Source organism: Stegostoma tigrinum, chromosome 37 (genome assembly GCF_030684315.1).
Source record: "Stegostoma tigrinum isolate sSteTig4 chromosome 37, sSteTig4.hap1, whole genome shotgun sequence".
Lineage (NCBI taxonomy): Eukaryota > Metazoa > Chordata > Chondrichthyes > Orectolobiformes > Stegostomatidae > Stegostoma > Stegostoma tigrinum.
The window spans coordinates 13,899,588-13,926,089 of NC_081390.1; the positions used below are offsets into that span (position 1 = coordinate 13,899,588).

Here is a 26,502-nt window from a genome sequence, read left to right on the forward strand (position 1 = left end):
AAACTCTTCCTATTCATAGACCCATCCAGATGCCTTTTAAATGTTGTAACTGTACCAGCGTCCACCACTTCCTCTTGCAGCTCATTCCATACACACATCAAGTTCTGCATGAAAAAGCAGCCCCTTAGGTCCATTTTAAATTTTTCCCCTCTCACATTATACCTATGCCTTCTAATTTCTGACACCCATTTCAACAGCTGCCGTCAAATGGCATGTACATAAGGGAAGTATGATTTTCAGGTGCTGGGTGGATAAGATGCCAGATTGATAGGGTGGTAGATGGCTGGCTGAGTAAGATGCAAGTCAGGACATTAAAAAATGGTTAGGATGCCAGGATGCAAAATGGCAACATGGCCAGGTGATTGATGAGGGTTAGTTGAGGTAGGTGGGGGTCGGGGGGTGGTGCGGGATTGGGGGCACGTGGAAAGACTCTATCGAATCAGAGTCTGGGAAAGGTATAGCTGGGGCATGTGAGGTAAGCATGAGATCAGTTGAATAGTTACTCAGGAGTTAAAGTATATATTTAAGAGTCTAAAATTTCCTCAATAACTATTTACTGACTTTAACTGGAATCCTCTGAATTCTCCAGCTTAAATGGAGAATTTGAGGTTTCCAAGTGTTGGGAAATCGCCCAGCCCAATGTTCAATTTCCGAGGCTATACCTTCAGAGTATCCTACAATGGGAATTCCACAGGGTCCCCATGCACAACTTCCATCTACGCTTGATTAATGGCTGCTTAGCCGTCAGAAAATCTTGGCGTATGTTTCAAAATAGTTCTCCACTCTGTTCACAGTGATTATTTCCTCATAACATTATCCTAGTTAGCGATGTTGCGAAATTATCCTAGTTTCTGCCCTACATGCATTAGTGATCCATTCCCATTGTGATTTCAAATAGGTTTTCACTCCACTGCTAATGCAATTATATTTTTAAAAAAGGTTCAGTTTTATACATTATGGTTGTCATTGCCTCCTTGTGTATGTTTTTAAACAGATCTTGATTTTCAGTTGGGTCTGTCTCAATCCTTTCCAATGCCTACAGCCATGTGTCATCCTTTCTATATAGCTATATCTATACCTGAATAGTCTGAAAGACACTGTAATGGTTCAGTTGGAGTATGTAAATGTGTAGTACAATGGGTACCCCTAATGTGTAGAAATAGAGACCTGGGGAGAGATAATAGTATGAACAGTTAGTTCTGATATGATTGGCTCTGTGCAGTCTCATAATGGTGATGTTGTCAGTTGAGGCAAGATGGCGCTGAAGAATGGTGATACTATTCTGCAGTAGTGGTGTGGTGAAGGGACTCATGCTGGTGATGGTGCTTGTGTTAGGATGGAAGAGCCCAGATCCAGGGCTATGGTTAAGCACTTAAGGACTGAAATGCTGAACTTTTAACTTCATTTCTTTATTTTCTACATCATACCTCAGATATTGCGCCTAGGTACCTTGATATTAAGGTGGTGGCACCAGAGAATGGTGACTTTGCACACTTTTCACTATACTCCTGTATCCCTGTACTGGAGTACATGTTACAATAAACCTAATTCTAATTCTAATATGTACTGAGATATTACGCACATTGTGCCATTGGATGTACTGCAATCTCATGTGAGCTTTCTTCTTGCAGCCCCTGATAGGGTTAGGGTTAACTCTGACTCTATCACAAGACGAGGCTGCAGAAGTAGACTGGTTAGCAAGGTTAGGTCATGTGGAACACAGGGGGAGCAAGCCATTTGGATACAGAACTGGCTGTAAGGTAAAAAACAGAGGGTGGAGGTGGAGGATTGCTTTTCAGACTGGAAGCCTGTGACTAGTGGTTGCCAAAAGGATTGGTGCTGGGGCCACTGCTTTTTGTTATTTACATAAATGATTTGGATGTGAACATACGACGTATGGTTAGTAAGTTTGCAGATGACACCAAAATTGAAGGTGTAGTGGACAGCAAAGAAGGTTACCTCAGACTACAACGGTCAATAGGCCAATGAGTAGCAGATGGAGTTTAATTTACATAAATGTTGGGTGCTGCATTTTGGAAAGGCAAATGATGGTAAGGTCCTGTACAGAGTTGCTGAACAAAGAGAGTTTGAAAGTGAAGTTGCAGATAGATAGGATAGTGAAGAAGGCATTTGGCACACTTGCCTTTATTGGACAGTACATTGGGTGTAGGAGTTGAAAGGTTATGTTGCAGCTGTGCAGAACTTTGGTTAGGCCACTATTGGAATACTGTGCTCAATTCCGGCCTCCCTGCTATAGGAGGGTTCTAGTTTCTAGAAAGATTTACAAGGATATTGCCTGGTTTGGAGGGGTTGAGCTAATAGCAAGAGGCTGAATAGGCTGGGTCATTGGAGGTTGAGGGGTGACTTTATAGAGGTTTATAAAATCATGACGGGAAAGGATTGGGTAAATAGACAAGGTCTTTTCCCTAGGGTGAGGAAGTCCAAAACTAAAGGACATAGGTTTAAGGTGAGAGGGGAAAGATATAAAATGGACCTGAGGGGAAACTTTTTCATGCAGAGGGTGGTTGGTACATGGAATGAGCTGCCAGAGGAAGTAGTAGAGGCTGGTACAATGACAACATTTAAAAGGCATTTGGATGGGTATATGAATAGGAAAGGCTTAGAGGGATGTGGGCCAAATACTGGCATATGGGACTAGATTTATTTAGGATACCTGGTCAGCATGGACAAGTTGGACCAATGGGTCCGTTTCCATGCTGTGTATCTCTATGAGGTCTGGCAGTATTTGTCGATGGAAATCAGAGTTTGGGTTCCACTCACCATTCAGAATGTTTTTAGAAGGTTCTTTCTTTAAAGAACACTTCTTTAGAATGTGTACAACTCTAGTTGAAGGTGCACGAGGTCTTCACTTCCATCCTGACTTTTCAGAGGTAGGTTTTGCAAATTGTTTGACCTGCATGTCCTAGCGTTTTCGTTCATTCGGTTTCATTCAATCTCTCGGCCTGATAGGTCCTTCGGAAAAGTAATTGGAACGTCATGTCTAGCAAGAAATCGCTTCCGGAAAAATACTCGGTGCAGTTCGATAGCAAAGAGACGCCAGCTGAAGGTATGTGATCTTCATTCCGTAATAAACGTGAGCTCTGTTATGTAACTTTTGTAGAACTTTTCTTGTAATGTGCAGAGTAGGAATCTTGCTACTTTGTGTGTTTTTTCTAGGGCGTTGTGTGTGAGAACACGGGGAGCAAATGTATCCCCAGGGTGTTTTCATTCCCTTCTCCGAAATGAAGCAAAATATTAGCTAAACAAGCGGCAAAGTATTGAGTTACAGCGGAGAGGGGGCGGACGCATGCAAGGTTAAACTATCTTGTCAGCTAACATGCAATCTGGATGTACACAACAGCAACTGTGCCCATTTTAAAATGTAACAAAGGGAGGATTGCTTAACTAAGGACAACACGAATTGTGGGTGGATTCGTCTTGCTGTAGTGCAGCCGCTCTCTCGACCGCTTTGCAACACTTCCCGTGCTACTGTTTATTCCCAGGACGCTTTCCGTACTTTTTATGTTACTTTCTTTTTCCTCAAAGCACTGCGGACTGTGACTGTTTCTACTTTGCGACAGTACGAACGCACTTTAGACCAGTCGATGTGACCCTTGAACACTTGGCTGGTGAGCTCGAATCTGTCATTCATTCTGTCAGTCCAGATTTCCATGCTTTGCCAATTATTTCGTGCAGAATTTTAGTCAGGCTGTATCTGACTTCAAGGATTATTTGTCATAAAAGAGTTCTTTTAACTGGGGAACAATGATAAAAGTGATTGTTTTGAAAATGGAACCAAATAGTTCAGCTGGACCTGTGAATTAATGTTTACAGAAGTTAATCCATTTTCTTTAAGTAGATTTGTAGTTACATAATACAATTGAAAGTTTAGTTGTGCTCCTGAGTAAGAATAACACCTCTGTAAATGATGGCTTACTATTTTCTGGTTGTTCGTTGGTCAGGTGGTTGCAAGAAATCTGCTGAGAGCAGATGAGGTGTCCCAAAAATGAAAGATTACACCAAGAGCCCGAATTGTGTAAAACACCAACTTCACAAAGGCCGGTATCCTGTCACCGAGTCACCCTTTATTTACATATGTACAGACCATGACACTGATCCAGCTAGCACACAGCCACCTTCTAGCGTGAACAGAACCTCTAACACACCCGTTTATATCTGTCAGCCAGGGCTCCCTGATTGGGTGCTGTTAACAGCCCCAATCTGGGAACTCATATTTTGTGAGGACCATCTGGCTGACCTTGTACTGATTACTACATCCCTCCCCTTCGAAGTCCTGGGACATAAGCCCGTTCTTTTTTCCGCAGCTGCTGCTGGGACATTTTCGCACCCGCCCTGGTTCCTTTGGCTCTGCCTTGGATGCTGGCAGTGTGTACTGAACTGTAGCATGCCTCTTGTACCCAGCGGGTCTTAGTAGAAATCCATTATCATCAGGCGGTGGTGGCGCTGAGGCTGCGACATCTACCATGTCCACTCCTCATCCTCAGAGGTTTCTTTCATGCTAGACAGAGGGGAAGACATGCACAGGTTCTGACACCCTTGCTGGCTGTTGCAGAGGGGCCTGCTATGTTTTGTTCCTGCCCTGATTGTGAGGTTGCAGCTTTCGTGTGGTTCACATACTTGTACAGGACTGCCTCTCCTACCTGAAATTTGGGCATCATGGGTCTGACCTCAAGTCAACTATGCCTGTTACTCATGCAAGGCTATTCCTTTGGCTTCGCCAGCAAACTGTCTGTCTTGCTTAGAGGAGTCTCATATCTGGAAGTGGCATTCCTGATTCCTTGTCACACTCCAGATCTGGTATAACTTGGCGTGGAGTCTTCTACCCTTTAGCAACTCTGCTGGAGCTAACCCCATAGTTACTCGTGGGGTGGTCCTATAATCAAGCAGGAACTGGGACAGTTTGGCATTGAGTGAAGCTGTTTCTTTAAACCTGCCTTCAAAGTTTGGACTGTTCTCTCTGCCAGCCCATTGGACGATGGATGGTATGAAGCTGTCCTTACGTATTGAATGCCATTCGACTTGGGAAATACTCAAATTTTCTGGATGTAAGTTTGCTCGCTGAGCTGGAAGGTTAGTTTTCAGATGCTTCATCACCATTCTAGGTAACATCATCTGTGAGCCTCCGATGAAACGCTGGTGTTATGTCCCGCTTTCTATTTATCTGTTGGGTTTCCTTGGGTTGGTGATGTCATTTCCTGCATTGGTGATGTCATTTCCTGTTCTTTTTCTCGGGGGATGGTAGATTGGCTCCAAATCTATGTGTTTGTCGATGGAGTTCCAGTTGGAATGCCATGCTTCTAGGAATTCTCGTGCGTGTCTCTGTTTGGCTTGTCCTAGGATGGATGTCTTGTCCCAATCAAAGTGGTGTCCTTCCTCATCTGTATGTAAGGATGCTAGTGATAGTGGGTCGTGTCGTTTTGTGGCTAGTTGATGTTCATGTATCCTGGTGGCTAGCTTTCTGCCTGTTTGTCCAGTGTAGTGTTTGTCACAGTTCTTGCGAGGTATTTTGTAGATGACGTTTGTTTTGCTTGTTGACTGTCAGCTAATGAACTTAAAAGACCCTATACAGACAACTAGCAAAATGAATGTCATCTACAAAATACCTTACAAGAACTGTGACAAACACTACATTGGACAAGCAGGCAGAAAGCTAGCCACCAGGATACATGAACATCAACTAGCCACAAAACGACATGACCCACTATCACTCGTATCCTTACATACAGATGAGGAAGGGCACCACTTTGATTGGGACAACACATCCATCCTAGGACAAGCCAAACAGAGACACGCACGAGAATTCCTAGAAGCATGGCATTCCAACCGGAACTCCATCAACAAACACATTGATTTGGAGCCAATCTACCATCCCCTGAGAAAAACAACAGGAAACGACATCACCAACGCAGGAAATGACATCACCAACCCAAGGAAACCTAACCAGATAAATAGAAAGTGGGACATAACACCAGTGCTTCGTCGGAGGCTCACTGATGATGTTACCTAGAATGGTGACAAATTATCTGAAAATTAACCTTCCAGCTCAGCGAGCAATCTCACATCCAGAACCTCAACCTGAGCTACAAATCTCAAAACTCACTCAAATTTCCTGCTGGTAAATGATGGCCCATTGTCCATGACCAATACTTCTGGAATGTTTGTGTATTGCAAAAGATGCTTGCACCTGTTCATTTTCATCTTCCCCGTGTTTGACACATGAACTCTGTGCATGTCCAACCACTTTGAATGGGAAGCCACAATAACTAAAAACATTGAACCCATCAAAGGACCGGCACATTCAAAGTGTAATCGAATCTAGGGTTTACCTCGCCATTCCCATGAATGTGGGGATCTGCTGGCAGTAATTTTTGTCCTGGTTGGAACTTGGGGCACTGCCCCACCAATGAAATTGTGCCTGCATGCAATCCTGGCCACAAGACATAACTTCTTGCCAACACCTTCATTTTGGAAATCCTTAGATGACCCTGGTGGAGTTCAGCCGGTATCTAACAGTGATCTTTGCTCAGGTTAATTACTCTTGCTCCCCATAGTAATATGCTGTCCTCTACTGTGATCTGGTGTCACCAGGCCCAGAAAGATTTCTGTTCTGGTTGTGATGGCCCTTTTGATTCCCCTGTCACTGCCAGCTGTTTTAATTTTGCCGAACGGGATCCTTTGGTGTTCCCAGTCTGATATTGTCAGTGGTAACTGTGAGGCTGTCCAGAAAGTTTAAAAGCAGAAAGGACTCTCCTCATGGTGGCAGCACCGGTGGTGTATCTGTCAGTGGGAGGAGGCTGTATGCATCCACATTTGCCACTCGGCCTCTGGGAGGGTGTTCCAACTTATACTTGTACGCACTCAGAACAAGAGCCCGTTGCTGAATTTCACTGGAAACTCTGGGTGTCATGGCCCTGTCCTCGTTAAGTAGCCCTAGCAGGGCTTGTTGTCTGTTACTATCACAAATTTACATCCATAATGGCATTATAAAGTCATAGGGTCATACAGCATGGAAACAAGTCTCTTCAGTTCAACTAGCCCATGCTGACCATAATCCCAAACTAAACCAGTCCCATCTGCCTGCTCCTAGCCCATAGCCCTCCTAACCTTTTGTATTCATGTACTTATCCATATATCTTTTAAACTTTGCCATTTTACCTGCATCCACCACTTTGTCTGAAGGTTCATTCCATGCACGAATCACACTCTGTGCTAAAATATTTTCCCCAGATGTCTGTTTTTTTTAATCTCTCTCCTCTCACTTAAGAATGTGCCTGCCAAGTCTTGAAATCCCCCATCCTGGGGCAAAGACACCTGCCATTAACTCTGCGTGTGCCCCTCAGTATTGGTGGAACTTTCTCCCACCAAAGATGACGAGCAAACCTTCCACCTACTCCTTGGTTTGGCATCAGCTGAAGTCTGGGGACCGTACGCTATTGGGTGTTCTGCTGTGCTGGGCCACTGGTGAGCCAAACCTACCCCAATACGGTATGGGGAGGCATTGCATGCCAGCACCAGATCTGGCTTGGGATCATGGTGTGCGAACACCTTAGATGATGTCTGCTTATTGACTTGTCTAAAGGCTACGTCTTAGCTCCAAGGCTATTTCCAAGGCTGATCCTTTCTCAAGAGCAGAGGTAAAGCTGCCAGGATGAAAGGCAGGTTACCTATGAATTTTCTGGAAGAATTCACCAGCCCAAAGAAAGACCTAAGCTCTGATACACACATGGGAGCTGGGCCCCTTTGATTGCCTTCACTTTGTCTTCCAATTAGTGTAACCTTGTCTTTGTTAAATCTGTAGCTCAAGTAGGTCACTTGGGGTGTGTCTGGAACACACATTTTTCCTCCTAAGGTGTATACCTGCTTTGAAGCAAGTGTCCAAGTTCTCTAAATGCTCTTTATTGGTCTTCCCAGTTATTATCATCCAGATAAATGGCGACCTGGCATAGACCTTGTGAAGTGTTCTCCATCATGTGTTGGAAAATGGCAAAGGCTGATGATACACTAAGCAGCAGTCTCATATAGCGGTATAAACCCTTATGGGTATTAATTGTAGCATACGGCCTGGAATCCTCATCTAATTGCAACTGCAGGTATGCGTAGCTCATGTCCAGCTTTGTGAAGGACAGCTCCTCAGCCAGTTGTGCATTTTAAGTACTCTACCCCTCCCATAGAGGAATCATCCAGCAGCAAGATGTGGTTCACTGTTTGTTTGAAATCCCCGTAAAGGCAAACCCACCCATCAGGCTTCACAATCAGCACGCTGGTGCTGCCAATTCCACAAACTGTACCTGGCAATTCTTTCGCTTCCCAGCCTCCTGATTTCTCTCTCTACTTTTGCACATAAGGCAAGTGGGCCTTGCAGAATCGTGGAATTGCTTCTTGGTCAACATGCCCCTTTGATAGTCCCTAGACCTTCCTGAAAAACCTCTGGTTCTTTAATTAGGACTTCACTCATGCAGCTGTTTTCTAACTGAAAAATGTTGAGCCAAGTTGAATTTTGCTCAACCAATTTTACCCCATCAAGCTTGGGCCCAAGACTGTTACTACAGCCAGTGGTAACTGAAACAGCTATTTCTCATATGAGTCCGGAACCAAAATTGCACTCTGAATCTGTATGCATTCCCTGGTGTAGGTTCTCAGCCTGGCCAAGGTTTTGTGCAAACTTAAGGGTTGGAGTCCAGACCAAATTTTGGTAAAGACTGGTTCTACGATCACTAATACGCTGATACAACCTCCATTAGAACCTGGTCACCCTTTAACCAAGCATTTATTTTGATTGGTTCTGATTTGGATGTTGCTAAGCAATTTAACGCTTCCAAACCAGCTGTTGGTGGACTTACCAGGGTGTGCACTCTCCCAGATCCTGGCCTACCAATCCACTTACTTAGCCCAGGCCTAGTGAGACACTTCTTGGCGTCACAAGTCCGCATACTGGCAGCTCCTTCAATGGCCTGCCGGCCCAGATCCTCAAGAAAATTTGAACAGTTTGGCCGAGGCTTGGCTTTGTTTTGGGAGTTTTGCTGTGGGCTGACTCAGAGTCCCCTTGTTCTGGTTATGTCCTGAATGAGGCTCTGCAATTGGGTTTGTTTAAGTGGTCAGTTGGCCTGGCAAGGGTGTCCACTTCTGGTGGAATCCCTGTATCTCATTAGCTCCACTTGCCACGTTTTCCAATAATAAAGCCTTTAGTTATAGGTGCCTGTTTGAAGTCCAGTTCAGGCATTGCACCTCTTGTAGTTACAGTGAAAGGGACCGGGTTTGGTGGAGAAATTGGTGGGAGGTGTGGAGCTGACAACAGAGTTGTGGAATGAACTATCCCTGCAGAAAGCGGATGGGGTGGGGAGGGAAATATCTTTTTAGTGGTGGGCTTGATTGTAGGTAGTGGGAATGTTGGTGGATGATGAGTTGGATTTGGAGGTTGGTGAGGTGGTATGTGACGACTAAGGGGACTTGATCCTTGTTGTTAGGGGTAGGGGGTTGAGGACAGGAGCATGGGAAGTGGAGGAGATGTGCTTGAGGGCGTCGTTAATTACGAGGAGGGGAAATTATGGTCTCTAAAGTAGCAGGATGTATGTCCTAGAGTAGAATGCTCATCTCGGGAGCAGTTGCAGCAGAGGCAGAGAAATTGAGAGTATGGGAAACATTTTTGCAGGAGTGTGGGTGAGAGGAGGTGTAGTCGAAGTAGTTGTGGGAGTAGGTGGGTTTGAAATGGATGTTGGTGGTGAGTTAGTTTCTGGAGATTGAGACGGAGAGGCCCAGGAAGGGGAGGGAGGTGTCAGAAATGGCCCAGGTGAATTTGTGGGCAGGGTGGAAGTTGGCGAAATTGATGAACTGCTCGAGCTCCTCGCAGAAGCACAAGGCTGCACTGATGCAACCATCAATCTAGCAGAGGAAGAGGTGGGGCATAGTCCTGGTGTCATTGAAGAGGGACTGTTCCAAAAACCCTACAAAGAGGCAGGCATAGCTTGGGTCCCTGCAGGTGCCAATGACCACCTGTTTGCTTGGTAGGAAGTGGGAGGAATCGAAGGAAAAATTGTTGAGAGTGAGGACCAGTTCAGTCAAGCAAATGAGAGTGTCAGTGGACGGCGGACTGGTTGGGCCCTCCATGTGGGGGATGCAGGTATACATGGACTGAACGTTCATGGTGAAGATGCGGTGTTGGGGCCCAGGGAATTGAAAGTTTTGGAAAAGGTAGAGGGCAGGAGTTGTGTCCTGAATGTAGGTGGGGAGTTCCTGGGCCAAATGGGAAAGAACGGAGTCGAGATAGGAGGAGATGAGCTTGGTGGGGCAGGAGCAGGCAGAGACATTGGGCCGAGTGGGGAAGTTGGGTTTATGGAAATTCCACAGGGTAGGGAGATAGAAATGGGTGGTGTGGTGTTGGGGAGCTATCAGATCGGAGGCTGTGGACAGGAGATCCTCCAAAGTGATGAGGTTGTTGACAGTCTGGGAGATGTGGCTTGGTCATTAGAGGTGGGGTCATGATCAAATAGAGAAGGTTTCAGACGGTTGGTGTCTGGCCTCAGAAATGTAGAGGTCAGTATGCCATACTACTACCGGTCCTACAGCTGTCCTCTCACCTCCATCCAAGGCCCTGAACAATCCTTCCAGTTCTGGCAGAGATTCTCCTGCACTTCTGCCAACCTGATTATTGCATCCGTTGCTCCCGATGTGGTCTACTGTATATCGGGGAGTCCAAATGCAGACTTGGGGGCGAGTTCGCGGAGCATCTGTGCCCTGCACGCACCAACCAACCCGACCTTCCAGTTGCCATCCATTTTAATTCCACCTTCCACTCCCCTGACGACGTGTCCATCCTTGGCCTCCTCCACTGTCAGAGTGAGGCCAAATGTAAACCGGAGGAGCAACACCTGATATTTGACCTTGAGAGCTTACAGCCCAATGGTCTGAGCAAGGTGAGGGCCCATGGTGTTGCTGAGCAAGGTGAGGGCCCGTGGTGTTCGAGGTGAGCTACTGGCTTGGATTGAGGATTGGCTGTCTGACAGAAGGCAGAGAGTTGGGATAAAAGGCTCTTTTTCGGAATGGCAACCGGTGACGAGCGGTGTCCTGCAGGGTTCAGTGTTGGGGTCGCAGCTGTTCACCTTATATATTAATGATCTGGATGAAGGGACTGGGGACATTCTGGCGAAGTTTGCCGACGATACAAAGATAGGTGGACAGGCAGGTAGTACTGAGGAGGTGGGGAAGCTGCAGAAAGATTCAGGCAGCTTAGGAGAGTGGTCCAGGAAATGACTGATGAAATTCAACGTGAGCAAAAGTGAGCTTTTGCACTTTGGAAAAAAGAATACAGGCATGGACTATTTTCTAAACGGTGAGAAAATTCGTAAAGCAGAAGTACAAAGGGATCTGGGAGTGTTGGTCCAGGATTCTCTAAAGGTTAACTTGCAGGCAGAGTCCGTGATTAAGAAAGCGAATGTAATGTTGTCGTTTATCTCAAGAGGGTTGGAATATAAAAGCAGTGGTGTGCTTCTGAGACTTTATAAAGCTCTAGTTAGGCCCCATTTAGAATACTGTGTCCAATTTTGGGCCCCACACCTCAGGAAGGACATACTGGCACTGGAGCATGTCCAGCGGAGATTCACATGGATGATCCCTGGAATGGTAGGTTTAACATGTGATGAACGGCTAAGGATCCTGGGATTGTACTCATTAGAGTTTAGAAGGTTGAGGGGAGATCTAATTGAAGCTTACAAGATAATGTATGGTTTAGAAGGGGTGGAGGCTGGGAAGCTGTTTTCGTTGGGCGGGGAGACTAGGACCCGTGGGCACGGCCTTAGAACTAGAGGGGGTAAATTTAAAACTGAAATGAGGAGACATTTCTTCATCCAGAGAGTGGTGGGCCTGTGGAATTCATTGCCACGGAGTGCAGTGGAGGCCGGAACGTTGGATGCCTTCAAGGCAGAGATCGATAAATTCTTAATCTCATAAGGAATCAAGGGCGACAGGAAGAGTGCAGGGAAGTGGAGTTGAAATGCCCATCAGCCATGATTTAAATGGCGGAGTGGACTCGATGGGCCGAATGGCCTTACTTCCACTCCTATGTCTTATGGTTTTATGGTCTAACATTGACTTCACCAGCTTCAAAATCCCTCTGCCCCAGCCTTAATCCCATGTCCAATCCTCCCCCTCCTGACCGTACCCAACCTGTCCATAATCCTACTCCCCCATCTGTCGACCAATCACTCTTACTCCTTACCTTCATCCACCTATCACCAGCCCACCAACCCTTCTCCTAGCCTGACCTCCCTCCTTCTATTTATTTTTGGGCTGCCCTCGTCCTCCCCAGTCCTGACAAAAGGTTTTGACTTGAAAAGTTGACTTCCCTGCTCCTTGGATGCCGTCTGACCTGCCATGCTTTTCCAGTCTCACACCTGTTGACTTTGGCTTCCAAGATTTGCAGTCCTTACTATCTCTAGATATATGAATAACATCTTTTCAATTTGTCCACATATTATAAAGTCGTGACCTTTTACAGTAAAAAGCATAAAGAAAATGTTGGTAATTATTTCTATAGAAACTTTGCAATGCTTTTCTGCTTGGTGTGCTGTCTCCAAACAAAGTGTGGTGCAATCGACTCTGTCATCAGTATAGTCAAACATGTTTCTTGTAGTAGTGCGATGTCTCAGAGTTTCTCAATGACCTTTATGGCTCCAGCTGAAGAAGTAGGCAGTGAGCATTTATTGGATACTTCTGGGCCATTGCCCTCGTCACTTGAAGAGCGTGAAAGAGTCTCTCCATGTTCTTGGGCTGCAAGTATGGTGCAATCGACCTTCACTGCCAGGTACTGCTGGAATTTCCTTACTGCCCTCCTGCAGACAAGTGAAAAATGCTTCATCATTGAGTTGGTTGGCCTCACTTTGCATCTCCTCGCTTTCACTGTCGTGCCCTGTTGTAGCCCGTTTGACTCCAGTGTGGCAAAAACAGGAGGCAATTGTAGCTTCATTTGTGATCATCCGCACCTTCCTCATCTAGAACAGTTGGGCTGTACTCTTGCTGCTTATCAATGGTATTGATAACTTGTCAGGAGTGGGTTTCCATGTTCCTAAGACTCAGGTTTTATTAGTTGGAGCTTGGATGTGGAGATAGACGGTAAGCTTGACACTGTTGAGGCCAGTGATGTTGGAGTGTGTGAGGTAGTTGTCTGTAATGATGATAATCCATTGATACACTTTGTCCATTTACCTGACCCATACCTCAAAAATGCTAGAGGTCATCCGGGTGGTTTTGTTGGCCTTCTATTGTGTGGATAGGGTCTTGATATTCTGAAAACAGCATGACTTGTTTCACTTTCTCATCACAAGAAGTCACAGCATTTTGATGCCATTCATTTTGGGCAGCACCATGGCTCAATGGTTAGCACTGCTGCCTCACAGCACCAGGGACCCGGGTTCGATTCCAACCTCAGGTGGACTGTCTGTGTACGTGTCTGCATCAGGTTCCTCCGGGTGCTCTGGTTTCACCCCACAGTCCAAAGACATGCAGACTAGATGAATTGGCCGTGCTGAATTGCCCATAGTGTTCAGGGATGTGTAGATTAGGGGCATGGATCTGGGTGGGATATTCGGAGGGTCACTGAGGACTTGTTGGCCTGAAGGCCCTGTTTCCACACTGTAGGGATTCTATGAACTTCTATGATATTCTGACAAATCACAGCAGTGACATGTTCCTTCTTTTGCTTTTTGCCATTAAACTTTACATCTTTAAACAGCGAGGGATTTGACAAAAAAAGATGGAAAATCATTCAGTTTCATCCATAACAAAAGTGTCCCTTGGTGGATAGTCATTCAGGACTCGGCCAAGACCATTTTGCAACCAGTCATCTGTCATTGCTGCCGTAACTGCTACACCCTCCCAACTTAATGTGCTGGCGATGTTGCGATACGTCGCTTTGAATTGGTCCAACCATCCATCGCTGCAGGTTGGCTGTTTGTAGCTCAGTCCCTTTGCCTGAGTGACACACCTTTCTTGCAGGATTGGACCTGAGATGAGTATGTTCTTTGCTTGAACTGTGTCAGCAGAGTTTCTTCAGTATTGGGATAGGCGGCTAATCTCATCCTTCCTGGAGAGAATGCCTGCCTGTTGAGCTATGTTCTCTTCATGCTTCAGATTAGCTGACAAATTTGATTGTGGAATCTTCCACTCCTTGGTAATATCCACTTTTCAGTCTGTGCCATGGTTTGTCAAGTTCACATTCTCTCTGACTGACACCAGTTTTAACTTTCACAGGTTTAGCTGTATTTCAGTCCCCTCTAATAGGGAGCTCTTGATGGAAAATGATGGCCTGCCCAGAGGTCTATGATGTTGTGCTCGAGCATAGCCTAACTTTGCTTTGATTGACGATGTGGTCATATGACAAGCTGGAAGAGTTTGATTAAACCAGAGCTGTCATTCCAGAATTTCGGCTTGTGACAGGTGTCGTTTTCTTGGATTTGCTATTCTGCTGCCAGGAATGGCTGGCAACTTTAATACAACTGGAATTTCAGGTTATCTGAAATTGACTCATTGTCTTTTCACTGTACATCAATTGTAATGATCTAGAGATTATTACCTTTGCAGTTTTGTTTTCTAATTTAGTTCCTGACTGCACTTAGCAGAATCTCTCTTTCCTATTCTCATCCCATATCATGGACCAAAACAATTAAATCCTTCCCCTCTCTGTTGCTGCCCAGCCTTGAGCAGATCATACAATCGCTACATTGTGGAAGCAGCCCATTCGGCCCAACTAAGTCCACATCATTCCTCCAAACAGCATCCCACCCACACCCACACCCCTACATTATTCCTGTAACCCTACATTCCCCATGGCTAACCCACGTAACCTGCACATGCCTGGACACTAAGGGCAATTTAGCATGGCCAATCCACCGAACCTACATGTTTTTGGACAGTGGGAGGAAACTGGAGCACCTGGAGGAAACCCACGCAGTCATGGGGTGAATATACAAACTTGACACAGGTGGTTGCCTGAGGGTGGTATCGAACCTGGTCCCCTGGCGCCATTAGACAGCAGTGCAGTGTTAACCAGTACTAGCCGTGTCTTTAACTCTGCCACTAAGTGAGCAACACAGCCTTTGCTCTTGGTACAGAAACCTGGCCTGTGCTTACTGTCACCCTGGCTCTGAAATGCTTGTAAATTGGGGACTCTTTGTAATTTTTGAAATATTTAACATTAATCATGTCTCTGGGAATGACAATTCCAATTCTTTTAAATCTCCCTAACAGTCCCCTGTAGCAAGGCGCTATGATGGAGTTTGTTCATCTGTCTGCGAACGTTGCTGTCAGCCACAAGGCTGCAACAGCCTTGAACCTGTTAGCCAAGGATTAAAGAAACTAGGTCAGCTCAGCTAAGAGCAAAGACAACGCGGTACAAGTAAGGTATGGCTGAGGTTGGGAAATAATCAAAACCGAGGACAATGTTGATGCCTAGATGATGGAAGAAAATGCCTGTTTAAAATGGTGAATGAAGCCGTGATTAAGCAGGATGCTTTATTCTGGATTGTGTCCGTTTTTTAAAGTATCATTGGAGCTACATTTGTGGAAGCAAGTGGACAATATTCCAACATGACTTGTAGCTTGTAACTGGTGGACAAACTGTGGGGAGTAAAAATGTGAGTGACTCACAGCAGAATGACCAGTTTCCAACCTGTTTATGTGACCATCATATTTCTGTGGCTCGTCCAGTTCAGCTTCTGATGAATGGTAATCCCCAGGATGTTAACTGTGAGGATTTCGGGAATAATGTTGAATATTGATCAAGGGATGATGTTTGGATTCTCTCGTGTTGAAAATGGTCAGTGCTTAGCATTTATGTGGCCCAAATGTTATTTGCCCAGACATGAAATGTCTTTGAGATCTTGTTGCATATTCTCACAGTCTGCTTCATTGTCTGAGGAGTTGTGAATTGTGCTGAATGTTGTCTAGTCAACAGTGAGCGTCCTTACTTGGCAGGAAGACCACTGACGAAGCAGTGTGTTTGGCTTAGGACATTGCGCTGAAGAACTTTTGGCGATGCTCTGTGACAGTGATCATTAACCTGCAGAAGCACAATCGTCGTCCTTTGGGCCAGGTATAACTCCCCCCCCCGACTGACTCCCATTGACACCAGTTTTGCTAGGGCAACTTAATGCCAAACCTGGTTATGTACTGCCTTTGATGTCAAGGGCTGTCACTTTCACCTCAACTTTTGGAAGGAGGCTCTTTTGTCCATGTTTGCATCAAAGTTGTGATGAGGCCAGGAGCTGATTAGCCCTGTTGGAAACCAAACTGAGCATAAGTGAGCAGGCTGTCACTGAGCAAAAGCTGCTTGATAGCACTATCAATGACCCTTTCCATCACTTGGCTGGTGATCCAGAGTATCCTCCTGGGATGGTAAAGGACGGGATGGAATTGTCCTATCTTTTGTGGGCAGTGTACAATTGGACAATTTTCCATATTGGCCAGTTGTACCCTTGTTGACAAAATGTCTCACTTAATTCTTCCTCCATTTTTTTGCTCAGCTTATCTTGCCTATTCCCTCCACCTTTTATTTAATTTCTCCTAAATGAATTTATTCTATTGTCTTCAACTATGGCAGCAAGTTCCACATTCTTATTGCTATCTGGCTAAAGATGTTTCTTCTGCATGCTCATTTGATTTCTTGTGCCTGTCTCTAAATTCATGGCCTCTAGTATTGCTGTTCTCCGTAAGTGAGAAACATGCTGTATAGATACTGTATCAAAACTTTTTCATTATTTTAAAAACTTGATAAGGCTATTTCTCAGCATTCTCTCATCAAGCGAATTCCATCCTCTCTCAATTGGTACAGCCTGATTTCTGCGATCATCCTCGTCAGTCTTTTCTGGAGCCTTTCTGGCGCTTTTTCAAAAGTAATATAACAATTGGAATTGTATTTCCAGTGCGGTCTATCCAAAGTGTAATACAAGTTTGACATGCTTTCATTTGAATTCTATCTCTTTTAGAACAGTGATTGTCAGGCTGTAGTCTCTGGACCATTGGTGGCCTTTTGCAGAAGAACAGGCCAGAGCTCTCATCCCATTGTTGGAGCCAGCTATTGAACAGTAGAACGTCAAGATTTGGGGCTGAAATGAAGAAGATGAACTGACTGAATGTGGTCCCTGGACGAAATTCTTTGCGGAGAGAACCGTTGTTCTTGAAATAATATTGAGCGTGAGGTTTGGTTTTTGTAAATGGCCTTGTAAAACCTCTGTTGCCACTGAGTGAAGTATTATCTCCCAGATTCCTTTTGTTCCCATCCCCTATTCAGATTCCTACTTTAAAAGTAATATGTGACTTCCTATTTTCAACTTTTGTCAACAAGTTTCAGTTACAATTAAACTGAGGATTGATCTGACCACCTTTGCTACCAGCCCTCCTGGTAATGGTTGAACATTCTTAGAATAATGAGTGTCTTTGGGTTCAGATGCCCATTAATTGCATGGACCAGCTCTCATATGTTTTATCTTTGTGAACTGAGCAGGAAAAATCTGCTTCTTAATTTGAATGTATGCTGTACGTTTGTAGATAGTGCGCAAAAACTCTTTTTGGCATCTGTTGCAAGTTTGCTTACCTGAAAATGAACTTGACGGTCTCCTCACATTCTCACTCCAGCTTGCCTCTTTCGATGCTCCCCATGTGTTCCAGCTGGTGTTAACACAATGAATCAATTTTCACTGACATCTGACCTAAGTAATTAAGATGTTGAATATTCAATTCTCTTCTCCTTTTTCCTGGCCTGAGTAAACACTTGAATTAGCAATATTGACTAATTGTCCTTTTGAACGTTCCTGTCAAAGAATAAGAGTTTCTCCAAAACAGGACTTTGGAGTATTATTGTGACCGTGCATGAATTTCCACGAACAACCACTTAGTGTTCAACTAACAGTGTCCAAGGACAATGCTTATTACTCTGGCATATCTCTCTTATTTGCTGTTCTTCCTCCAGGAATGGCTGATAATTGACCCTTCTAGCCAAGACGTAGGACACTACCATTGTACCTCAGTGCATCCAAAATAAATTAGCAAAATAATTTAGGTAATTATTGCACTTACTTGGAAAGTAAATCAGGGACTGTAATTTGCTTTGGGACGTCCCAAGTGGCAGTAGAGCAAGAGTTAAGCTGCTGACCTGGGTTACTTGTTAATTAAGTGACTGAGTAACCTAATGGGAGGGGGCCGGAGTGGGGGGTTGGTGTTCTTTATTCCATTTTAACTGACTGAACTTAAATTCCCCAGTTGCTGTGGTAGGAGTAGTAACCACCATGCCAAAACTTGGATGTCTGTCTCTGAGTTCAAATTCATAGTTTTTTCCCACCTGCTTTCTGTTTGGCTTATTTCCTTAATCAACAAAACTCAAGGGCTTGAGAACTGGCTACCATTTGGAAAATTGTAAAAAAGTTCTGCAATATTTTTGCATTGATTAGAACCCAAGTAAATTGCAAGTTAAATATGTTAAGTTTAGACTTCACATTTCTGTTAAAGTTAGCAGATGATTAATTTGCTGTGTATTATGATTTGTATTACCGAATCCTCTTAAAACCTTCTACCAAGACTTTGATGGAAAGAAAAACATTTCTAGAGTTACAAACACATCCAAAACCAAAACCAAAGAGCCTGTATTGTGTTATACACTGTGAAATCAGGACAAGTTATCCTCTAAAATCTTGCTGTTGCAGCCATGGGGGACACGATGGCTCAGTGTTTAGCACTGCTGCCTCACAACACCAGGAACCTGGGTTCAGTTCCACTATGGGTTATCTCTGAGTGCTCCGGTTTCCTCACACAAGGCCAAAGATGTGCAAGGTCACAAATCGCATGACACCAGGCTATAATCCGACAGGTTTATTTGAAAACATGAGCTTTCAAAGCTCTGCTCCTTCCTCAGGTGTAGTGTGGAAGTGGAGGTATACCAGCACAGCATTTATAAGCAGGAAGGTAACAATTCCAGAAATGGCTCCCTGACTTCCTCCTGTTGAATCTTTAATCAGTTAAAAAGGAGATGCTGGTTTCTATTGATTAAACTGCAAATCCCAGAATTTCTTTCAAGTCATTGCCCCAAGATAATTAAAGGTTTTATCAGTGTATTCAAGAGGTGACATCTCGCCTCAGACAATGCATTTTAGGTGTGACGCCTTGTTTTTAGAATCTGTCTTTTTTTAAACCTGGAGTTAGGCTGGTTTTGTTTTTTTGAACAAAATAGAATGTATTTGCAAATACACAAACATGTTGGAAGAAATAATTCACCCCATAGATTTATATTTGTGTGTGTGTGTGTGTTAGTGAGTATGTGAAAGTATGTGGTGTGATGGGGTCGACATGTGGCACGACATGAACCCAAGGTGATGGTTGAGGCTGTCCTCATGGTTAGGGAACTCGGCTATCAGCCTCTGCTCGGTGAATCTGCATCGTTGTGCATCTTGAAGACTGCCTTGGAGGATACTTACCTGAAGGTTGGAGGCTGAATGCCCTTAACTCCCCACTGGGAGGGAACATTCCTGTCTGGTGATTGTTGTGTGGTGTTCATTCATCTGCTGTTGGAGTGTCTGCATGGTTTCTCCAATATATACTATGCCTCCGGGCATCCTTGTCTGCTATATATGAGATAGACAACATTGGCCGAGCCACATGAACATCTGCCATGCACGTGGTGGTGGTGGGAGTGGGTGGTCCATGTCGATGATCTGACGTGTCTTGCAGAGGTTGCCATGACCGAGTTGTGTGGTGTCGTGTTCAAAGTTGTCCTGAAGGCTGGGTAGTTTGCCGTGAACAGGATTCTGGTTTGAAGCCGAGAAGTGGAGGTGCAGGGAAGATCATGGCGAGGTGCTCATTGATATTGTGTTGAAGGATGTGGAGAACATGGTGTAGTTTTGCCGCTCCTGGGAAGTACTGGATGACAAAGGGTACCCTATTGGTTGTATCCCATGTCTGCCTTCTGAGGCGGTCATTATTGTTTTTAGCTGTGGCATGTTGGAACTAGCGATTGATGAGTTGAGCATAGTATCCCATTCTTATGAGGGCATCCTTCAACACCTTCAGGGGTCAGGACAGTTGCTAGACAGTGGTGTTCCCTCTGAGTGGGGGATCACTTCAGTGGTCAGTGGCATTCAGCCTCTAATCTTCAGTTAAGCATCTTCCAGGGCAGACTTTGAGATACATAGTAATGCAAAGTCACTGAGCAGAGGCTGATAGGCTCAACCAGGATCTTGGTTTCATGTTTTGCTACTGGTGACCCCACCACTATGTACTCTTACACATGCACACATACACACACACACTCCGTAAAACAAACACAACTCACTCTCTCTCACTCACACAAACATACACCCACACACATATTTCCAAATCTACGGGGTGAATTATTTCATCCAACATGTTTGTATATTTGCGATACATTCTAGAAGGTTTGAACTCCAACTGAGATGATACCAGGAATCATCAGATGCAATCTTCCAGGTTGGGATCTCCTGCTCCAAACCTTTTACCTAGCAGGTTGAACCTTGGGTGCTCTCAACATAATGCTGATATTGGACTTGTCATTTCCAGGTGACTTAAGATTCTACCCTTGCTGTTAGAATTGAGGACTGTCCACCCTTATACTCAAGATCACTGCTGTAGCAAAGAGCACCAGTAGAATGTCAGATTCTTTCCTACTACCTGCCTCCTAACCTACAGAACTCCATGAAGTTCTAACATATCAAATGCCCCTTTCATTACTAGTCCAAGCCACAATGACCTTTCCTTGGACTCCTTCCCTTTGTTTCCTATCAGATCCTAGTAACTCCTTCCAGTGCTTGTGGAGCTGACTTGTCATAGGAACATCCATTAGTGGATTGCCCCCATGCTGATAGCACAATGACCTATGCTATTCCACATCAGGATTTTGTTCATTCTTTATCAGGTGTTATACAGTCTGACCTCTGTGGCACACTCTGATCAAAGGAAGGCAAGATATTAACCTATATTTTTTACCCATGATTTATGTGGACTGGTGTCTTTTGCTAGCACCTTATTATGAGCCTCATTCAAAGTAGCATGACCTACGACTAGAATTAAAATGGCAAGCCTTTGAGCAAATCTTTAAACACCTATTATAATGTACTAGTCCAGTGAGCTTAATTATCTTTCAATAATTCTTCCATCTGTGTAGGTGTTAAAATGGAATTTAATAACACAGCCCCTCTGTGTATTTTACTGGTATTCTATTTAGTTATCCATCCGTGTATTATTTTCCATTAGAAATGTACCGATAATTATTTGTCTTATCTCCGTAGCACAACCACATGTTGCTAACAGGTTTTTAGAACTGATACTGGAATAAACACCTGGAACCTTTTTCAAAGCCTGGAAATATTTGACCACATTTGCAAACGAGTGGAAGAGACAAATTTTGCAGGAGGTCCGGCTAAATATTATGGGTCGAATCTTTCCAGGCTGTTACTCACTTGGACAATGGGAAGTCGATTACGATAATATGGCAAGATCAGAAAAACAATTGTCAATATCACGAAGAAAAGATTTTCCATCCAATGTTCTAATGCTGAGGTGAAGCTCTTGATAGTGTATAGAAAATGTATGAATCATAGGATCCCTGCAGTGTGGAAGCAGGCCATTTGGTTCATTAAGTTCACACTGATCCTCCAAAGAGCATCTCATCCAGAACCAACCCCTTACCCTCGCCCTATAACCCTGCATTTCCCATGGCTAATCCACCTTGTCTGAATGTCCCTGTGTACTGTGGGCAATTTAGCGTGGCTAATCCACCCAGTTGGCTCATCTTTGGACTGCGGGAGGAAACCGGAGCACCCAGAGGAAACCCACGTAAACATGGGGGAGAATGTGCAACCTCCACACAAACAGTTGCTTGATGGTGGATTGAACTGAGTCCTTAGTGCTGCGAGACAGCAGTGCTAACCACTAAGCCATCCCAATTTGCATTTATCAACATTTCATTGTTATTTACAATATAGGGGAAATGTTAGATTATGCACTTTTGAAGAAAGAATAAAGGAGCTGAATATTATTTAAATACAGAAACAGGAATCACAAAAAGCGAACATCCAAGTTCGGAGGGTACTAGGGAAGACCAGTGGAATGTTGGCCTTCATTTCGAAAGGAATGGTGTATAACAGTAGAGAGGTTTTGCTAAAGCTATACAAGGCTATAGTCTGACCTCAGCTGGAATACTGTAAACAGTTTTGTGCCTCTCACCTAAGGAAAGATGGCCTGGCATTGGAGCTGTCTAGAGAAGGTTCATGAGATTGGCATCAGGAATGGAGGGACAGTCTTTTGAGATGAGACTGAATACATTGGGCCTGTGTCATTGGCTTAAAAAAGAATGAGAGGTGACCTTGTTCAAACAGAAAAGCTTCTTGGGGGATTTGGTGGGTAGATGCACAAAGGCTGTTTCCCCTTGTGGGAGAGTCTCAGAATAGGGGTTTGCACTTTGAAGACAGCAGAATTTCTTCTCTGAGGATAGTGACTCTGTAGAATTCTTTACCACAGAGGGGTCTCAAGTCTGAGCCGTTAAGTATATTTGAGCCAAGAGTAACATTCTTAATCAGTAAGGGAGTCAGGAGTTGAGGGGAAAAAGCAGGGAAGTAGAGTTGAAGAATATCAGATTGGCCAAGATCTCATTGAATAACAGTAAACCTGATGGGCTGAATGGCCTGCTTCTGCTCTTTTGCCTTAGGCTCTTACCTTGCCTTATTTGTATACAGTTTGTTGTCTTTCCAGGCAGTGGAATGTTCCTAGATGGCATCAATTCCTGACATCTTCGTCTAATACTTGGCAGCTCCAGCTTGCTGCCTGCTTTTTTGGTCGCCAACATCTCATGGGCAATGACCAGTTGCGTTCTTTGTCCACGAAGTTGGCATCAGAAAGGCACCAGTCTTACCACATCATTGTAGCGCATAAGAACATAAGAACTAGGAGCAGAAGTAGGCCATCTGGTTCCTCACGTCTGCCCTGCCATTTAACAAGATCATGGCTGATCTTTTTTGTGACTCAGCTCCACTTAACCCCCCACACACCATACCCTTAATTCCTTTACTGTTCAAAAATTTATCTGGCCTTGCCTTAAAAACATTCAGCGAGGTAGCTTCAACATCTTCACTGAGCAGGGAATTCCACAGATTCACAACCCTTTGGGTGAAGAAGTTCCTCCTGACCTCAGTCCTACATCTACTTCCCTTTATTTTGAGGTGATGCCCTCTAGTTCTAGTTTCACCTGCTCGCGGAAACAATCTCCCTGCCTCCACCTTATCTATTCCCTTCATAATCTTATATGTTTCTGTAAGATCTCCCCTCATTCTTCTGAATTCCAATGAGTATAATCCCAGTCTACTCAGTCTCTCCTCATAATTCAATTCTCTCAACTCTGGAATCAACTGAGTGAATCTCCTCTGCACCCCCTCCAGTGCTAGTATATCTCTTCTCAAGTAAGGAGATCAAAACTGCACACAGGACTCCAGGTGTGGCCTCACCAGAACCCTATACTGCTACAGCATAGCCTCCCTGTTTTTTAAACTCCACTTCTCTAGCAATGACAGACAAAATTCCATTTGTCTTTTTAATTACATGCTGGTCCCGCAATCCTACTTTTAACGATTCATGCACAAGGACACCCAAGTCCCTCTGCACAGCAGCGTACTGCAATTTTTTACCATTTAAAACATAGTCCATTTTGCTGTTCTTCCTCCCAAAATGGATGACCTCACACATATCAACATTGTACTCCATCTGCTAGACCTTTGCCCACTCACTTAAACTAAATATATCCCTCTGCAGACTTTCAGTGTCCTCCGCACACTTGGCTCTACCACTCATCTTAGTGTCATCTGCAAATTTTGACGTACCACACTTCGTCTCAAACTCCAAATCATCTATGTAAATTGTAAACAATCGAGGTCCCAACACTGAACCCTCAGGCACACCATAGCCACTGGCCGCCAACCAGGAAAACACCCATTTACCCATACTCGTTGCTTTCTACCGTTACCTGCTTTTAGTCTAGTTCCTTTTTTAAACAGTGGCGTCACATTGGCTGTTCTCCAAGCTGCGGGAACCACTCAGAGTCCAGTGAATTTTGGTAAATAATTACTAGTTTGCTATTTCCCCCATCACCTCTTTTAGTACCCTGGGATGCATCTCATCAGGGCCAGGAGACTTCTCTACCGTTACCCCCATTGGATTGCCCTGCACTGCTTCTTATTGATGATGATAGTTTCTAGGTCCTCACCTGCTATAACCTTCTTGCTATCAGTTTTCGGCATGTTATTTGTGTCTTCCACTGTGAAAGCCGACACGAAATAACTGTTTAATGTCTTGGCTATTTCCTTATTCCCAGTTATTAAATTGGCCATCTCATCCTCCAAAGGACCAATGTTTACCTTCGCCACTCTTTTACAATTTACATATTTATAGAAACTTTTGCTGCCTGTTTTTATATTCTGAGCTAGTTTACTCTCATAATCTATCTTACTTTTCTTTATAACTTTTTTCTGTGGTCTTCTGCTGGCCTTTAAGGATTTCCCAGTCTACTAGTTTCCCACTACTCTTTGCTTCATGTATGTGTTTTTTTTTCAATCTGATACTTTCCTTTATTTCTTTATACATCCATGGCTGACTATCTCTTTTCCTTCAGGTCTTCCTTATCACTGGAATATTCTTCTGCTGAGCACTGTGAAAAATCGTTTTGAAAGCCCTCCACTGTTCCTCAATTGACCCACCATAAAGTTTTTGCTCCCATTCTACCTTCCCTAACTCCTCCCTCAGCCCATCATAGTCGCCTTTGATTAAGCACAGGATATTGGTACTGGATTTAACCTCCTTACGCTCCAACTGTATTTTAAATTTGACCATACTGTGATCGCTCCTTCTGAGAGGATCCCTAACTGTGAGATCATTAATTATTCCTGTCTCATTACACGGGACTAGATCTATGATAGCTTGCTCCCTCGTAGGTTCCATTACATATTGTTCAAGGAAATTATCGCGGATGCATTCTCTGAACCCGTCCTCAAGGCTGCCATGACCAACCTGGTTTGACCAATTGATATGTAGATTAAAATCCCCCATGATAATTGCTGTACCATTTTTACATGCATTAGCTATTTCTATGTTTAGTGCCCGTCCCACCATGATGTCATTATTTGGCGGCCTATAGACCACACCTATCAGTGACGTCTTCTCCTGCTATTCCTAATTTCCACCCAAATGGATTCAACGTTTTGTTCAATAGAACCTACATGATCTCTCACTACGGCCCTGATATCACCCTTAAAAATCAGAGCAACACCACTCCCTTACCTTCGTATCTGTCCTTCTGAACAGTTTGATACCCCTGGATATTTAAGCCCCAGTCCTGACCATCCTGTAACCATGTTTCTGTAATGGCCACTAAATCATACCTGTTTGCCATGATTTGCGCCGTCAACTCATCCACCTTGTTTTGAATGCTCCAAGCATTCAGATAAAATGCTCTTCTGCCAGTTTTTGTACTTTCTTTCTGAGTGCTGTCTTCTCCATTACTAACAGCTCTTGAGTTCTCCTTCCCTTTAACTATTTTCCTAATTTTCAATGGAGCTGAAACTCCCTCATGACCTGCTAATCTGCTGCTTTGCCTTCCATTAATTGTTATTCTCCCTCTACACTCACTTCTCCCTCCCCACCCACTTAAAGTCCTATTAACCACTGGACCCAGCCCTGTTCAGGTAGAGTCCATCCCAGTGGTATAGATCCTTCCTGTCCCAGAACTGATGCCAGTGCCCCATGAAAAGGAAACCCTCTTTCCCACACCACTCTTTTAGCCACGTGTTTACTTCCCTGATCCTTGCCTCTCTATGCCAGTTTGCACATAGCTCGGGCAGCAATCCAGAGATTATGACCCTTGAAGACCTGTTTTTTAATTTTGTTCCTAACTCTTCATAATCCCGAAACAGGCCTTTTTTCCCGGTCCTGCCTATGTTGTTGGTACCTACGAGGACCACAACAACTGGATCCTCCCCTTCCCTCTCTGGTATCTTTTCAAGCTGGTCAGAGATGTCTCGCACCCTGGCACTGGGCAGGCAACACACCATGCGGGATTCTCTATCCTGCTTGCAAAGAATACTGTCTATCCCCCTGATGATGGAATACCCTACAACCACAATCTGTCTTTTTGCTCCCCCCGTTTTGAATGGCCTCCTGGACCATGGTGCCATGGTCAGTTGACTCATCCTCCCTGCAGCCCTGCAAGGAGCAAGTGCCTCATACCTGTGGGACAATGTCAAGGGCTGCGGCTCCTCAGGGTCCCTCTAGTTGCCTTACTCGCAGTCACGCACTGCTGTCCCTGGCTGCCGATCGAATTAACATTAGCTAATCTACGAGGTGTGACTGCCTCCTGGAACACAGTATCCAGGTGTTGCTCCCCCTCCCGGATTTGCCGCAGTGTTTGGAGTTTGGATTCCAGCTCGTCAATTTTGAGCCAGAGCT

General features: G+C 44.5%; 1 protein-coding gene across 1 annotated transcript in view; it reads left to right on the top strand.

The window, feature by feature from the left end:
• Positions 1-2,970: 2,970 nt before the first annotated feature.
• LOC125467427 (elongation of very long chain fatty acids protein 5-like) overlaps positions 2,971-26,502 on the top strand; it is a 47,094-nt gene continuing 23,562 nt past the window's right edge. Inside the window, exon 1 of the mRNA XM_048563237.2 lies at positions 2,971-3,067. The gene's annotated coding sequence lies outside the window, so the exon portion shown is untranslated. The remainder of the gene's footprint in view (positions 3,068-26,502) is intronic.